At 40.4% G+C, this 18214-nt stretch overlaps 1 protein-coding gene across 4 annotated transcripts in view; it reads right to left on the reverse strand.

Moving 5' to 3' along the window:
* Positions 1 to 18214, reverse strand: part of LOC307041310 (metabotropic glutamate receptor 8-like) — a 162761-nt gene that overhangs the window by 121065 nt on the left and 23482 nt on the right. Inside the window, exon 1 of one of the 4 annotated variants that reach the window (XM_079684630.1) lies at positions 16718 to 16833. The exons of 2 other annotated variants lie outside the window; for them this stretch is intronic. The gene's annotated coding sequence lies outside the window, so the exon portion shown is untranslated. Of the gene's footprint in view, positions 1 to 16047; positions 16161 to 16717; positions 16834 to 18214 lie in introns of those variants that run through there. One more of the 4 variants, XM_079684629.1, reaches the window with a different exon arrangement.

Genomic DNA, 18214 nt, shown 5'->3' on the forward strand with positions numbered 1-18214 from the left:
AAAAAAAAAAAAAACGAACATTTTAGGAAAAAGTCAGAATTTTGGGAAAAAATACAGAAATCTGAGGGAAAAAGTCAGAAATTGTGGAAAAATAAGAGTTTGTGGAAAAATGTAATATCAGATTTCTTTATCTCAAATTTCTGACTTTTTCTTAGAAGTCAAAACATTTACATGTGGCCCTGATCCTCTCCCGTAAGCCTGAGTTAAGATCTTTCCTTTAATATAAAAAATGAAGTTGATCAAAGTTTGGACAAACAGTGTGTGTACAAGATATTAAAAAGCATCATCAGCATTCAGAGTGCGCTTTCCCTGCTGCTCTCCATCTGATTAAAATGCTGTTTTCATCTCTTTTTCTCCAGCCTGGAATTAATATCGGAACAAACGCTCTGGTGTCGTTTGCTCCTAAAAATAAATATAAACCCATCTGAGAAACATAAGCAGCCGACAGACAGAAATCGATCGTCTGAACTCTCAGAGCTGCCTCTCGTCCGAGGACGCGGCGTGAAGTGTCGTCTCATGGCCTCCGAAAACTAAAATAAACCCAGAGCCTGACCTGGTGTTTAGAAGCAAAGGATCTGAAGACGCCGCAAACAAACACGAGAGGCCTCGTCTCAGCATCCGGACTACATTGAATTCAGCAGACAACCAGCACAGGGCACACTTTCTCTTTGTCTCACTGGTATAGAGCGGTGCAGGGGTGACGTAAGCTGCACGGGTTCTCTCGTCAAAAAAGCAAATGGATTTCTCCATAGGATTTTGGAAAATAGCTGGAAATAAGGTCTGTGGAAAACGAACCTGTTTGATAAATGCACGTTTTGTTCAGCCGGATAATCTCCACATGTCTACCCTACTTTTATAATGTTTCGAAACGATAAATCTAATGGCCAGAAGCTAAATGCTAACGTTATGCTATAAAGGAACTACAGCCGAGTCCAGCAGCACGACTTCAACGTCACGCCAAGTTAAGATCCATATTCAAACATACAGATTCTAAATGGTACGAGTTGAAGCGTTTGTTTGAACAGTCTGCAGGAGGCAGGGACTTGCTTTCAAGCAGAACAGGGCAAACACACTTAGCGGGAGTGTTTACGTGTTCGGCGTAATGACGTACAACGTCCTCCACGACTTCTGTAGTCCCATTCAGCCACTTGGTAACAACCATCGTTTTTCAGACACGTCGACTCTTCAGAAATCACCAGTGGGGTCACTGCTGATGGATTTAATGTCGTAGAACAAAACGTGATCCGTCTATTCAATGTGTATCAACCACAGACCTTAGTTCCAGAAATTTTCCAAAATCCTATGGAGAGATCCCATTGGCTCTGAGACGAGGGAACAGGAAGTGGTGAAATGCTAACTCACTTCCGGGTTTTAGGACTCGTCACTGCACCACTCTATTGCACTGATAACATCTAAGGATTTAATCTAAGAGTTATTTTGGCTTGGACAGTGTTAACATCGTGGACAGACGCACACAATTATTTAATTTAAATAAAGAGTTTGATAATCGGGGATACTGCTTAGTACCTTACTTGCTAAGAGTTACAATACCAGTTTGATTGAAACAAGTGATCGATACATGCTGGGACAGTCTCATCCCACAGGCCATAAGACTATTAAACACCTGAACTCTGTAAAAAACATCCATAAACATTCAGCTGTTTGCAAATTATTTATCTATACATCATATTCCATTTACGTGTATATAGATGTGTGTATATATATTGAATCTTGAAACATGAGATTCAAACACCAGGCATCAAAGCATCCTCGAAAAGTGTCCGGTATAAAATAATAGTTAACCATAAAACTATATAAATGATATGTACAATTCTCGTCCTTGAGCTGTTCATGGTACCAGAAACAAAGTCAAGATTACTTCACCATAAAAGACCATTCCTACATTCATTCATTCATTACCCAAATTCTACTTTGAATTCTTGAAGAAACAGCTTTCTTGCACAGCTCCATGGTAAACGAAGAATCAATCACTTTCCTTAACACCCTTTAATTTGGGCACAGGATTTGTAAAAAGTCCAAATCTATATTGCGATGATATTGTAGGGTTCACTATCAATGCTTTCACTAAATATCTACACAATTAAAAAGGTTTGATAATGGCTAAAGGCAACAATAGAACAGCTCAAGTTTGGTAAATCCAGAAAACAAAATCATTTTAGTTTAAAAAAAGAGCCTTAAAATCAGGAAAGACCCTTCTGATATGTCAGGATTTCTGACATCTAAGATGATTTCTCACGATATTGATGTTCTATCGTTCATGGCAAAGGAATACGATCAATAGAAAGCCTTCCCTTTGACCATCCAGTATTGTATACAGTTTGAAGTATTTTTCGGTGAACTATTCCTTTATATTTAGCTTCCGTCTTCTCTCAGCTGAAGAAGCCGAACGTTGGGGATTATGTAAAGTGCTCGGCTTTAAGGACGGTCCTTCAGTTCAAAAACATTTTCTCCACTCGTGTTCGCCGGCTCAGTGAAGTGTGGAGGAGCTGCTGCATTATGGATGTTCAGATGGATACGGAGGTATGTTCACTGTGTGGGTGTTTCAGGTGTTTTCCCTTTAGACGATGTCGAGCGGAGGGATGTTTGAAGAGGATGTGAATGGTGTGTGTCTGAAGAGTGTGTAAGGCTGTTTTACAGCTTGTCCTCCCTGTGTTTACATCCTCAGTGTGTTTTATATAGGAGGTGTTTGGATCCGATGTTCAAACTACAGGTGCAAAGTGTGGATCCAACACGAAACAGGCACATGGAAAACACACTGTGGAAAACACACTGCAAAGCGACCACAGATGAGATCCAAAATGGACCAAGAGGAACCGTAAAACCTCTAACCAAAACCAACATCTGCAGGGATCAGATGGAGCCACAGATTTCACCAGAACCGATACTTTGGTAGCAAGTTGATACCCGAAACAATCTGAAAAAGTGAAAACGTAAGACCAGCAGTACCTTAATGGCTCGGGACCAAGAGCTTCCAGTGTCCGATTGATGAAATAAATTGTGTTTCGGACACAGTAAACTCACTATGGACATTGGCAACCGATTTTATCCGGGATAATGGTTCAATGTGAGCAACTAATCCATGTTGATACCGGCAGGAACAAGTCCTTAAACTCTAGTCTACAGAGCCCATACTGTGTTCCTGTTAGTGTTTACTTCCTGTCTGTCTTCTTCTGGTGATTTATCTGAAGTCCAACGCTCTGTCTTTTGACATTTTCCTTTTTCTCGCTTGATCCTCCTTAGCAACAGTCCTTGACAGCGGTCTGTACTAAGGTATTAACGTGTCACATGTTCTGAATTGACCAATCAAAATCGAGTATACAACTAAGCCGTGTAATAATAGCTGTTAGCCACTGTTAGCGAAATTGCTAATAGTTGCTTTTACGAGTCTCTGTTTCTCATGCGCTCACCCAAACAAAGACACAAAAATAGTCCTTAATAGAGAAATATACAAATAGTTGTCCAGATGTTTTGCTCCCACCATCATCATCCAGGTTATTTTAGGTTTGTCCAGATTTCAACTCCAAGAAAAACCCCACAATTTGTGACTGTGGCGAAAACACACAACATACTTCTCCAATAATTAACACCTTCATATCTGTTGAGTTTCTCCTCTTTCTCTTTGCTGTTCACCATTGGCGGCCGTCTGGGCGCTAAGAGAGGAACCCTCAACCAGTGCAGCAGCAGCCACTAGCAGCTGACTACAACATAATTTCAGCCAATCAGCGTCGTCAAATCTGATGATCACCGGGCGCTGACAGGGTTATGGCTAGAAAGGATCCGTCTTGTGTAAAACTCTCGCGAGAGTTTGCAAGTCACGTGGCTGAATGTTTACGTTTCAAAGGCAGCCTTTCAGTTACGATCGTTAACATCAGTGGGCCACAGCAAATGATGGTGAGAAGCTAAACTATCTATTAATTATGTCAATGACAGGGAGTGTGATTGTAACTGTGTGTGACTAGCTGGATGCAAACAGGTAAACACTGTCTTTTGTTTCCCATGCTTGCGACACACACACACACACACACACACACACACACACACACACACACACACACACACACACACACACACACACACACACACACACACACACACACACACACACACACACACACACACACACACACACACACACACACACACACACACACACACACACACACACACACACACACACACACACACACAGTATTGTAGTTTTGACAGCATCCATCAAACTCGATGTTTTACCTTAATTGTCTGTTCACCTAAACACCAATCATACAACAGCAACGAGGAAATAGCGTAGCCAATTTAATTTAAGGGGTAATTTCTCAAAATGTTCCCCGTGTGGTTTATTCACCATTACAATAGCCCCGCCTAAAATAATTTCCACCAGCCGCCACTGCTGTTCACGTGTCACTGAATAATCAGTTTATCATCAATGTTTAACTAACTGTAGCCATCACAAAGTGGCCCTTATTAATCATTTAAGGGGACATTGTTGGGGTGGAGGGGTTTAATCCTATATTTTATTCTACTGTAAAAAAAAAAAAGTACAAGAAAGCTATTGACTTGGCCCTAACTTGACTTTAAATAAAGGTCTTTAAAGTCAACTTATTACAGATGCTGAATGTGTGAACCTGGCACAGAATGCTAACCGTAGCCAAACGTGTTGTTTACAAAATAATACAGATACATAATTTGTTAACATTGTCTTGCACTGGAAGCAATATTAAATCAAGAACACGTATTACAAAATCAGATTCTAGAAAATGTTGTTATATTCTCAACGACACTTTTGCCAATTCCGTATATTTGAGATACTTCAATATATTTTATTTTGAACTCCTATTGATATGTAGTTCAGCAACGTGAGCTTCATCATCCCTCAAATAGAACTAAGACAAAAAAGTCAAATTTAGAATAGAAATGAAACATTGGACTTTGAAAACTCTTCAAGGAAAATATGAATTAGTTGCAGTGAGTGGTGGAATGTTATATGTCTGGTCCTCCTCCCTGTCGTTAGTTTCCCTGGTGTGTCTGATTGTCTCATTGTGTTCACCTGTTGCCCTTGTGTTTCTCCCTCCCCTGCCCGGCTGTGTCTTGTCCTGTGATTACCCTTCTGTGTATTTAGTCTAGTCTTGTCCTGTGTTCCATGTCGGTTCATTGTTTCCCCTCCATGTTATTCCACGGTCTGTGTTCCTTGTGCTGCTCGTTTGTTTTGGATATTTTGGATACTACCTTTTTTGCCACAGCTTTTATTATTTAATAAAGCTCGCTTTTCGTTAAATTCTGCATTTGAGTCCTACCTGCTTCACCCAATCGTAACAATTATGGAGAAAGTCTTTTTTGCTGCACACTTTTTCTTAAAAGCAGTAAAAGTCCGTCCTTAGTTAAAGACACGGTGCAGATCCAGATAATCATTAGAGGAACGATCCCACCTGACATCAGCAGGATGGACAGATTTAAAGGGAAGAAGAAATTAGCAGGCGGCTGCTTCTCATATATTAAATTGTCGGGGTGAAGCTAACGCTGGAGCTAATGAGCGGTGGAGATTAATGTAGCAAACATTCCTGTCTGCTGTCGAGGTTCAAACCAATAACATCTAATTTAGGATCAGATAAAAGTGTTTTCATGATGTCTTCACCCGGAGATCAGCCTTTCATACGCTAATGAGATCGAGGCGTTTTTAATTAAACCTGCTGAAGGTTGCTGTAATAAAAACAAGAAAATCAGAAACCTATGGCTTCATACATGTCTTTACTATTATATTTTAGCTTTCTTTTTGTAATGCTGCTACTTTTTTAAACATGTTTTTACCTCTTTATTATTAAAAAAGGTTAGGCTGTTAGCAATTAGGTATTGGCTGTTAGTTCATGTTGGAGCGAGATTGCATATTCTTCACTATGGCGCGATTAAGTGACAGAGCGCTTACATACTAGAGGGAACAGCACACGAAGAAGACTGACAGGAAGTAAACACTAAAGGGAACAGCAGAAGAAGACAGACAGGAAGTAAACACTAAAGGGAACAGCACACGAAGAAGACAGACAGGAAGTAAACACCAAAGGGAACAGAAGAAGAAGACAGACAGGAAGTAAACACTAAAGGGAAAAGCAGAAGAAGACAGACAGGAAGTAAACACTAAAGGGAACAGCAGAAGAAGACAGACAGGAAGTAAACACTAAAGGGAACTGAAGAGTGCAGAAGAAGACAGACAGGAAGTAAACACTAATGGGAACAGAAGAATAAGACGGACAGGAAGTAAACACTAAAGGGAACAGCAGAAGAAGACGGACAGGAAGTAAACACTAAAGGGAACTGAAGAGTGCAGAAGAAGACAGACAGGAAGTAAACACTAAAGGTAACAGCAGAAGAAGACGGACAGGAAGTAAACACTAAAGGAAAGGGCAGTAGAAGAAAACGGACAGGAAGTAAACACTAAAGGGAACTGAAGAGTGCAGAAGAAGACAGACAGGAAGTAAACACTAAAGGGAACAGCAGAAGAAGAAGACAGACAGGAAGTAAACACTAAAGGGAACTGAAGAGTGCAGAAGAAGACAGACAGGAAGTCAACACTAAAGGGAACCGCAGAAGAAGAAGACAGACAGGAAGTAAACACTAAAGGGAACTGAAGAGTGCAGAAGAAGACGGACAGGAAGTAAACACTAAAGGGAACTGCCGAAGAAGACATACAGGAAGTAAACACTAAAGGAGAAGGCAGTAGAAGACAGACAGAAAGTAGACACTAAAGGGAACAACAGAAGAAGAGAGCTAGGAAGTAAAGACTTAAGGGAACTGCAGAAGAACACAGACAGAATGTAAACGCTAACAGGAACATCAGAAGAAGACAGACAGGAAGCAAACACTAACAGGAACATCAGAAGAAGACAGACAGGAAGCAAACACTAACAGGAACATCAGAAGAAGACAGACAGGAAGCAAACACTAACAGGAACATCAGAAGAAGACAGACAGGAAGCAAACACTAACAGGAACACAGTATGGACTCTGGCAGTGTGTAAAAATGTGTTGATGGAAAATAAACTATCAACAGACTTGGACAGTTACAGAAAACCTTGATCAGTGCTGCCGTCATTTTAAGTTACGTTGCAGTCACCTCAGTTCCAGAGATTTTAACGCTGTGAAACCAACACTTTAAGGTAAATTAAATTATTTCCAATCAATATCGTTAGTCAAGTTGTTAGTTTATTTAGTATGTGAACGTGTAATAATCAGAATAATGTGCAAGGAGGCGGTCATTCATTGAAAAAGGTGTTTCTTTAATAACCTCCTCGTTGCACATTATCCATCTACCAAGGGCCATCTACTAATGACCATGTACCCTAATTTAAATTTGATCTCATGCTTTGAACTGGTTGATTGATATTGAAAGTGGATGACATTGTGGATGATGTTGGAAATTGTTGATGATATTGGTGATGTTGTTAATGATGTCATGAATTATGTATTGAATGTTGTTGTATTGTTTTAAGAGTCGGACCCCAGGAAGAGTAGGTTTTGTCAAGAGCAAAAGCGAATGGGGATCCTTAATAAACATAAACATAAACATCCCTTACATATAGTTAGTAAAAAGTGACAATTATTTACTTTGATTGTTGTGTAAAAGTAAAAAATGGCATAATATTATCTTAGTTATCAAGTTTTTTTAAAGATTCAAAAGCTATTACTCCCGCGATGCAACAAAGAGTATACCTAAAATTGAAAAATGATGTAAAATAATGCAAGAGACGTGTGCAAAAATCTCAATGTGCAACAAATTGAGATAATCACTCAGATTGATTAATATTGAATTTAATAGCAGCCCTAAAACTGTTACAATCATTTGACTACCTGCCAACCGTTCCTCATCACTCACTGCTGATGTTTAATCAGCAGTTTAATAATTTAATATATCAGTATTATCCTCAGTGAGGTGTGCAGAGCGCTGCTTTGAGATCTGTGGGTTCAATGCAGCTAATTACTGACCATTCTTTAAACAACAAAAGGCTTTGCAGCAGGCACATGTAATTGTTGGGTAATTTAACGGCGAGGAGCTTATTATAAGCGTGGGTGGGCTACGGATTTACAGGATTCATAGACGGGGGAAGAAAAGGAAAATTAGCAGCTTTTACAGAGAAACAAGGAAATGTTAAGTGTTGCTGTCAGAGCTTTCACGATGCACACGAAACAGGAAGGAAGACTTCAGTTCAGGTTTTTGTACGATGTTCTCAGATATTCTAAAACTGTTTTTGCTTCTTTCATTTAAGGAAGTAAAAACATCTGCTTCTTGACAAAGGTTAAAGGTCACCTATGATGCAAAGTTCTCTTCTTCATGTCTCTTCTACATCAACATGTGTCCCCTCTTCTTCATGTCTCTTCTGCATCAACATGTGTCCCCTCTTCTCCATGTCTCTTCTACATCAACATGTGTCCCCTCTTCTTCATGTCTCTTCTACATCAGCATGTGTCCCCTCTTCTTCATGTCTCTTCTACATCAACATGTGTCCCCTCTTTTTCATGTCTCTTCTACATCAACATGTGTCCCCTCGTCTTCATGTCTCCTCTACATCAACATGTGTCCCCTCTTCTTCATGTCTCTTTTACATCAACATGTGTCCCCTCTTCTCCATGTCTCTTCTACATCAACATGTGTCCCCTCTTCTCCATGTCTCTTCTACATCAGCATGTGTCCCCTCGTCTTCATGTCTCCTCTACATCAACATGTGTCCCCTCGTCTTCATGTCTCTTCTACATCAACATGTGTCCCCTCGTCTTCATGTCTCCTCTACATCAACATGTGTCCCCTCTTCTCCATGTCTCTTCTACATCAGCATGTGTCCCCTCTTCTTCATGTCTCTTCTACATCAGCATGTGTCCCCTCTTCTCCATGTCTCTTCTACATCAACATGTGTCCCTTCTTCTTCGTGTCTCTTCTACATCAACATGTGTCCCCTCTTCTTCGTGTCTCTTCTACATCAACATGTGTCCCCTCTTATTCATGTCTCTTCTACATCAGCATGTGTCCCCTCTTCTTCATGTCTCTTCTGCATCAACATGTGTCCCCTCTTCTTCATATCTCTTCTACATCAACATGTGTCCCCTCTTCTTCATGTCTCTTCTACATCAACATGTGTCCCCTCTTCTTCATGTCTCTTCTACATCAACATGTGTCCCCTTTTCTTCATGTCTCTTCTACATCAACATGTGTCCCCTCTTCTTCATGTCTCTTCTACATCAACATGTGTCCCCTCTTCTTCATGTCTCCTCTACATCAACATGTGTCCCCTCTTCTTCATGTCTCTTTTACATCAACATGTGTCCCCTCTTCTTCATGTCTCTTCTACATCAACATGTGTCCCCTCTTCTCCATGTCTCTTCTACATCAGCATGTGCCCCCTCGTCTTCATGTCTCCTCTACATCAACATGTGTCCCCTCGTCTTCATGTCTCTTCTACATCAGCATGTGTCCCCTCTTCTTCATGTCTCTTCTACATCAGCATGTGTCCCCTCGTCTTCATGTCTCCTCTACATCAGCTTGTGTCCCCTCGTCTTCATGTCTCCTCTACATCAGCATGTGTCCCCTCTTCTTCATGTCTCTTCTACATCAGCATGTGTCCCCTCTTCTCCATGTCTCTTCTACATCAGCATGTGTCCCCTCGTCTTCATGTCTCTTCTACATCAGCATGTGTCCCCTCTTCTTCATGTCTCTTCTACATCAGCATGTGTCCCTTCTTCTTCATGTCTCTTCTACATCAACATGTGTCCCCTCTTCTTCATGTCTCTTCTACATCAACATGTGTCCCCTCTTCTTCATGTCTCTTCTACATCAACATGTGTCCCCTTTTCTTCATGTCTCTTCTACATCAACATGTGTCCCCTCTTCTTCATGTCTCTTCTACATCAGCATGTGTCCCCTCTTCTCCATGTCTCTTCTACATCAGCATGTGTCCCCTCGTCTTCATGTCTCCTCTACATCAACATGTGTCCCCTCGTCTTCATGTCTCTTCTACATCAACATGTGTCCCCTCGTCTTCATGTCTCCTCTACATCAACATGTGTCCCCTCTTCTTCATGTCTCTTTTACATCAACATGTGTCCCCTCTTCTCCATGTCTCTTCTACATCAACATGTGTCCCCTCTTCTTCATGTCTCTTCTACATCAACATGTGTCCCCTCTTCTTCATGTCTCTTCTACATCAACATGTGTCCCCTCTTCTTCATGTCTCTTCTACATCAACATGTGTCCCCTCTTCTTCATGTCTCTTCTACATCAACATGTGTCCCCTCTTCTTCATGTCTCTTCTACATCAACATGTGTCCCCTCTTCTTCATGTCTCCTCTACATCAACATGTGTCCCCTCTTCTTCATGTCTCTTTTACATCAACATGTGTCCCCTCTTCTTCATGTCTCTTCTACATCAACATGTGTCCCCTCTTCTCCATGTCTCTTCTACATCAGCATGTGTCCCCTCTTCTTCATGTCTCTTCTACATCAACATGTGTCCCCTCTTCTTCATGTCTCTTCTACATCAGCATGTGTCCCCTCTTCTCCATGTCTCTTCTACATCAACATGTGTCCCCTCTTCTTCATGTCTCTTCTACATCAACATGTGTCCCTTCTTCTTCGTGTCTCTTCTACATCAACATGTGTCCCCTCTTCTTCGTGTCTCTTCTACATCAACATGTGTTCCCTCTTCTTCATGTCTCTTCTGCATCAACATGTGTCCCCTCTTCTTCATGTCTCTTGTACATCAACATGTGTCCCCTCTTCTTCATGTCTCTTCTACATCAACATGTGTCCCCTCTTCTTCATGTCTCTACTACATCAACATGTGTCCCCTCTCTCCATGTCTCTTCTACATCAACATGTGTCCCCTCTTCTCCATGTCTCTTCTACATCAACATGTGTCCGCTCTTCTTCATGTCTCTTCTACATCAACATGTGTCCCTTCTTCTTCATGTCTCTTCTACATCAACATGTGTCCCCTCTTCTTCATGTCTCTTCTACATCAACATGTGTCCCTTCTTCTTCATGTCTCTTCTACATCAACATGTGTCCCCTCTTCTTCATGTCTCTTCTACATCAACATGTGTCCCCTCTTCTTCATGTCTTCTACATCAACATGTGTCCCCTCTTCTTCATGTCTCTTCTACATCAACATGTGTCCGCTCTTCTTCATGTCTCTTCTACATCAACATGTGTCCCCTCTTCTTCATGTCTCTTCTACATCAACATGTGTCCCCTCTTCTTCATGTCTCCTCTACATCAACATGTGTCCCCTCTTCTTCATGTCTCTTCTACATCAACATGTGTCCCCTCTTCTTCATGTCTCTTCTACATCAACATGTGTCCCCTCTTCTTCATGTCTCTTCTACATCAACATGTGTGCCCTCTTCTCCATGTCTCTTCTACATCAACATGTGTCCCCTCTTCTCCATGTCTCTTCTACATCAACATGTGTCCCCTCTTCTTCATGTCTCCTCTACATCAACATGTGTCCCCTCTTCTTCATGTCTCTTCTACATCAACATGTGTCCCCTCTTCTTCATGTCTCTTCTACATCAACATGTGTCCCCTCTTCTCCATGTCTCTTCTACATCAACATGTGTCCCCTCTTCTTCATGTCTCTTCTACATCAACATGTGTCCCCTCTGTGGAAAGAGACTCTGAAAGTTTCAGGAACAAAGATTCTCTCTCTTTTTGATCCATTTATATAAAAACCTGTCTGAAAATGAGCTGATCAGATTTTGGCCACTTTATGATGTCATAACGATTTTTTTGGCTTGTGTAACCATTAGCCAATCAGCAACCAAGGTAATCCCCCCCCCCCCCCCCCCCTCCCCCTTATCACCTGAATCTCCTCCTAGAGCACCATTGAGTTCTTTGTAACCAAATGTCTCTCAGAGGGGCGTGGGGAGGGGCTCCTTATTTTCATCTGAAGTAACAGACAGAGAATCAGCACTTTGAAGTGCAAGTATGTTTCCTGCTCTTTTTCTTTCCGGTACAAAATGAATGCCGAGCATTGTCCTCGTCTACTACCGTTCTTGTTGGAAACTGTTACAATAATATAAAGTAGGGGTGTCAAACTCAAGGCCCGGGGGCCAAATCCGGACCGCGACTTCATTTTCTGTGGCCCCACAAGAGCTCTGAAAGAATATAATATGTTTATACGGTTACATGGCGATTTACAGAAGCACGTTGAACTACATGTCCCACAATGCATCTCAAATGAGACTTTTTTTCTCAGAAATTTTGATTTTTTTCTTCAAAATATGCCTTTTTTCTCAGAATTTTGCTTTTCTTTTATGTCAGTTTTCTTTTTTCAAAATGTCACACATGTCAAACATTTTTTTTTTTACTTTCTTTTTAAATGTCAATTTTTTCCCAGAATGTGGCTTTTGTTTTTAAATCATTTTGTGACATTCTCACTGAAGAGACTTGCAATTACTTTCCCTAGACTTCTGCTTTCAGACGTAGTTAATTATATATATTAAATATTGATATATGTATTTTGATATCGTCTTAAAGTTACAACCGGGCCTTTGAGTGAAACCATAATTCCTACGTGGCCCGTGATGAAATTGACACCCCTGATATAAAATAAAGATATTCAGTTTGGACTAAAGTTGCTTTGTTCTTCGTACGAAGCTTCTATTACACAACAAACACTGTCAAACCAGTCGAACACCGTCTCCTGGAGAGCACTTCAACAGGATTTATGGGATACTTTTCTGTTCTGATGATATTTTTTGGCACGCTCGATGGTTTTTCTTTAAAAATCTGGGCTTCGTCTCAACGGGGTCTTTTTGAAGCTGGCTCTCTCCATCACTTTCTAATTATCAGGGAGGGGTTTCATGGCCAAACAGAGCTGCAGTGAATCTGCTGATGGAAGAGGAGAATAGACAATAATGTTATCGTATGATAGGAAGAGTTAGTTTGGCCTTTAAGAGTCATTTGTGACGATTTCAGGGGATCGTATGTCTCTCAAAATGTATGTAAACAACTGTTTTTTTAAATGTCTCTTTTATGTTTGCATCGCTTGTTTTTTGCTGTTTCTACCGGTTTCACCATTTATTTTATGCATTGTAAGGTGTCCTAAAGTAAAAATAATAAATGTTGTATTATTACTTTGGTTTTATAAATTTAAATTATTACATTTTTGTATAAAATCATCATTATTCAATTATTATTTCAATAACAATTCATATTTTTTTACTATTATTTTAATATTAATTGTATAATAATAATATTTAGTACTTATAATAATAAAAATAGTATTATAATAATTTAGAGATAATTATATATTATGAGTACGTGTTCATTTACAGAATACTTCACATTTGCACTTTGTCCTCACTCTTTCGTCACATGTCTTGTACTGCTGATCTCCTCTAGAGACCACACTGTCCAAGCATTACAAAAGTTGAATGATAAAGTTAAACAACCTGAAGAAACACATCATAAAAACATGTTATTTCTAGGTTTTTTTTGCATCTCATTGTCTCTAAAAGCAGAAATGGAAATGCCACCTGGAAATTACATTGAGATTTACCTCCCGCAATTAGGTGACCCCACAGGCTGTTTAAAAGGAAATAAATAAATGTTCTTCGTGATAAATGCACGTTGTGTTCCCTTCCTGTTCCATGAGTCTTTTCCGCAGCGTTTGCCTGCAGCTCATATGTCACAGGAATGAAACGTTAATGTCTCCGATGAATAAACCTGATCTGAGTCAGACTGCAGGATCTGCTGAAGGTATAAAAGTGTTTGTGTCCCAGAGAACAAACTGAAATGCCACGGAAATGCCAACCGCTCCGCTCTCTCTAGATTTGGCTCTTAATTTAGCACGTCGAGGGAAAGCGGCGGCTCGCCTGCGCTTCTTAATGATGTGTTTTAAATGAGCGGTAGCGGAGCGCGGGTCAGAGGTCGCTTTAAAAGGAAAAGGCCATGAGAAAAGCTGCTTGATCTGTGCAGACTGTTAGTGTGACTCACGTGTACGGAGAGGAAGAACGATGCAGGAATCCTGCGCAGGTAAAACGCCCCTTAGCGAAATATACTGCAGGATATATACATTGTCTTATATGCAGGCTGAATTCATACTGGAGCAGGGAAGTGCGGCATGTGTTATCTGTTGCAGTATTTTAGCTCATATTTATCATTCAACGAATATTGTGCTTTTTGAAATTCTAATTTTGCAGTTCAAGTTGCGATTTTGATAAATTGTTCATCTTTTTCTCTCACTCTAAGAAATAACGAGAAAGACATACATTGTGACCCAGGAAATAATGGACTGGTGTGTGTGTGTGTGTGTGTGTGTGTGTGTGTGTGTGTGTGTGTGTGTGTGTGTGTGTGTGTGTGTGTGTGTGTGTGTGTGTGTGTGTGTGTGTGTGTGTGTGTGTGTGTGATGACAGGCAGCAGGTTTACAGCTGATCTGCAGTCAGGCGGGAGCATCGCCCCGAGGGTGGGGGGGGGGGGGGGGCAACGAGAGGGGATAGTAGACCAATCAGCAGCAGCGAGCTGTCATGACCAATGAGCATCAGTGCTGAGGGAATACTGCAAAGGATGATGGGACAGGCAGAAAATCTGACCTGGGATCAGCGGTGAATCTTCATCGCTGAGACGTGTCTGAAATACTGAATGTTATAATTCCATTTCCATTCAACAGCTGTAAAATGTCAAATCAAAGACACGCTGCTGAGGAGAAATACAAAAGCAAGACTCATCATTTTAATTTCAGATACTCTCGAGAATATAAAGAAGGAAGTATTGAAGTTGTCTTTTAAGATTAGAGACATTCGTAAAAAAAGAAGGTCATTTTAGGCCCATTCTTAAATCAATGGATTACATCACGCTCATTGCAAAGATAGTTTGAACTAACAGTTAAAAAACGTAAACGTTCATTAGTTTTACTTTTCCTGACCCCTGTAGTCTGTGTGATTGCAACATGTTTGACAAACTGAAACTCATCCCACTCAGAACAAGACTGTTTTAAGACCACAATCTCTCAGATGAAAATGTGCCTGTTTACTCTCTAGATATAAGAATAGGGGAAATGCCTTCAAATTGTCTTTTTTTTGTATCTTTGACACACACAAACATTCCAAAACAAAAACGATACTCAGAGCAGAAGACAAAGAAAAGCAACTCATCTTCAAATCTAAGAAGCCAGAGGTAATGTTTGATATTGGGGCGTAAACCTAGTAAATCGTCCCTTGATAAATCAGGAGTAACTTTGCGCTCAGAATAAACTTGTGGCTGAAATATTCCAACAAACCTGGAATCACCTTGAAATATCAAGAAAGAATTCAAGGGGAATCCGGAAAAGACCAGGTAACCATGAAATGCCCCCAAAAAAGAGAGCAACTCTTGAGAGGTAAAACTGTTGAAAACTTTGAGGTAAAACTACGATGTCCAGAATCAGATAACAAGTCAAGGAAAGTCAGAAATACGCTAGAAAAGATAAAAAATAAACCAGAATAACCCATAATCTGGATTATCAGAAAACATCCTCCATCAAATATGAAAGAGTCCAAAATAAAACCTTTAAAAAAAAAATCTAAATCTAAACTCATAAGTTACATTTCAGTAACTTACATTTCAGAATGTTATCCAAAGCTACACAACATAAGTAGGTAGAAGTAACCAGGAATATCCTTTAGAATTTAAAAGATAATCAAAACAAAACCCTTAAATCCAATTTGAAAAGTCTAGAAAAAGTCTTGAGTGATTTTGAAAATAACTTTTAAAAAGTCCCAGATATTTGTTAAGGCAACCGCTCTGTAACCTCCACCACTGAGTTATTATCTACCAGTGACGTGCGGTGAGCTTCATGGCTGGTGAGGCAGCACTGACTCTTTCAGATTCAGATGTACAAATATTATATTTTGACCTTAATCAAAATATTCGGTTATTTTCAAAAGCTTTTTTAGTCTGATGCTTCAATTCATTTTAAACAGACCGTTCAACAAAAGGATACCCAACATCTAAATATTGGATTGTTCTTTCTTAGTAAGATCCCATTTCCATTACAATTGTGGTCTTACCTTGACTTGAAGATTAAGTCCATGCTCTCCTTCTGGACAACAATCTCTATTACTTTTTTGTAAAAGTCCTCCTTAACTTCCTGTAGTTTCAAAAGTCTAGCTTGTTGTTTGTGTCTCCGTCTCTGCGTAGAATAACAGTAGCAACAAGAACCTGTGGGCTCACGTGCGCCCCCTTCAGTGCGGCAGAGGTTATGGCTGCCTCCCCTTGTGCTTTTTTCATTGCCGTTGTAGGATGAGACCAGCGAGCCTAAATATCATATATACGTTACATAAGTTATTTAGAGACTATGGATGGCGAGGATACATTTAATAAAGGGATCTACAAACATTACATTGGTGACATACAGTGAGATGGCAACAGGCATGCGCTTAGTGCACGCGCTCCAGCCAGTTTCTGTGGGGTGACGCATTCTGAGGTGAGGCAGAGCTCATCTGTGCCTCACCTCACCTCACAGTAACTGGCTTGAGCGCGCTCACAAAATAAATGCCCGCGCTAAATTAGTGCCCGTGCTCCAGCAAGTTACTGTGGGCTTACGAGAGGCAGAGCTCGTCCCTGCCTCACTTCTCATCGCTACCCGTAGTTGTAGCGGAGCTCGGCAAATTTGCTGATTTTGACTTTAAAAAGCGATAAAAGAATTCTGCAAATATTTAAATCTGGTCATCTCTTAACTCAGTTTCAGCTCCTAAAGACGACAGCATTTTTCTGTGTTTCCAGTGGACCGGAGGTGACGGCTGAATGACGGCTGGGTATCGTCAGCATGAATCTCTCTGGCCTCCCACAGCTTAACCCCAAAATGTCACGGCGGTGCTGGAGACGTGAAGAGACGATCGGAGGAGTCGGGTGACAATGATCCGAAAGAACAACGTTAGCGACAACATGCTGGCATCATCGTCCTGAGGGCTGGAGAACAAACAGCGCAACACGTTTTCATTTTCCAGCCGGCGTCCTGCGACCGTCTGAGGCCTGAAGAGAGTCACACACTGGAGCTGGTGAAAGGGCAATGCAATCATAAGGTTATAGAACTATAACATAAAGGCATTCAAACCAAATGAATGTTTTATAGCGCTTTGGGATTTGTCTTGGCAGATGAGAAGCGCTAAATAAATTGAATTTATTATTATTTGACAATAAAAGATAGAAATCAGAATGTTAATTCTCAAATTCCTGTCTCAAATGGAAGAAGTAAGCTATGAGCTATTACAACTTCAATCACACATACTTCTACGGTTTTCTGTATAAAGTACAACCTGTATACATTATGTAAATTAGTCATTAGTTCAATTTGTGTTCATGCTGCATTATAGCTTCTAATAAAACCGTTTTTCAGGCTTGAATTCACCTAGACTAATTTGTCATCTCAGTGATTTTTTTCCTAAGTATTAGATTTTTACCTGAAACTTGGACACAGTTTATGTAAAGAACAAACAAAAAAAACAAAAAAAATCTACACACATCGCAGACTCAAGCCTGGACTTGCAGTTTGTCAGATTCTGTCTCAGTTAAATCCAAACTAGTGGGCAACATAACGTTCAGAGGTATATAAGTCATAAACAAATGCATTGAAAAATGTGTGTTGTTGGATGGACAACATTTAAAATATTGTAGTGCCGAGGATATGGAGTCAGAGGCGGTGCAAGGAAGGTGCAGAAATAGTAATTTATTAACAAGCTGCAAAGGACATGTTGTCGGGTCGACAAGAGAAAGAGCCAAGAGGGCACACACTATATATAAGTAACCCATAACATGTCCGTGTGGGAACAATAACCGCAACTGTAGTTCCTAGTTTGAATTGTGTCCCAGTGGTTAAATAGGTGGTCACCACAATATACAGATTTTGTTGTCGGAGTATCTTTATTGAATCACAGATAAGGTGTGTGTGTGTGTGTGTGTGTGTGTGTGTGTGTGTGTGTGTGTGTGTGTGTGTGTGTGTGTGTGTGTGTGTGTGTGTGTGTGTGTGTGTGTGTGTGTGTGTGTTGTTCAAAGCATCTGAAGTCAAGGAAGCTGTCAGATAAGCAACTCGATTCCTTCATGCTCACAGATTCACACTTAATCTCATCAGAGTCTTACAGGATGTATCCAGTAAAAACATTTACAATTGAAACTTGAAAAGTCTGGAATACATCTCAATCCAAAATCAGCTTAAAGTCAAGTTTACCCGTGCAATGT

Source organism: Notothenia rossii (genome assembly GCF_949606895.1).
Source record: "Notothenia rossii genome assembly, chromosome: 5".
Lineage (NCBI taxonomy): Eukaryota > Metazoa > Chordata > Actinopteri > Perciformes > Nototheniidae > Notothenia > Notothenia rossii.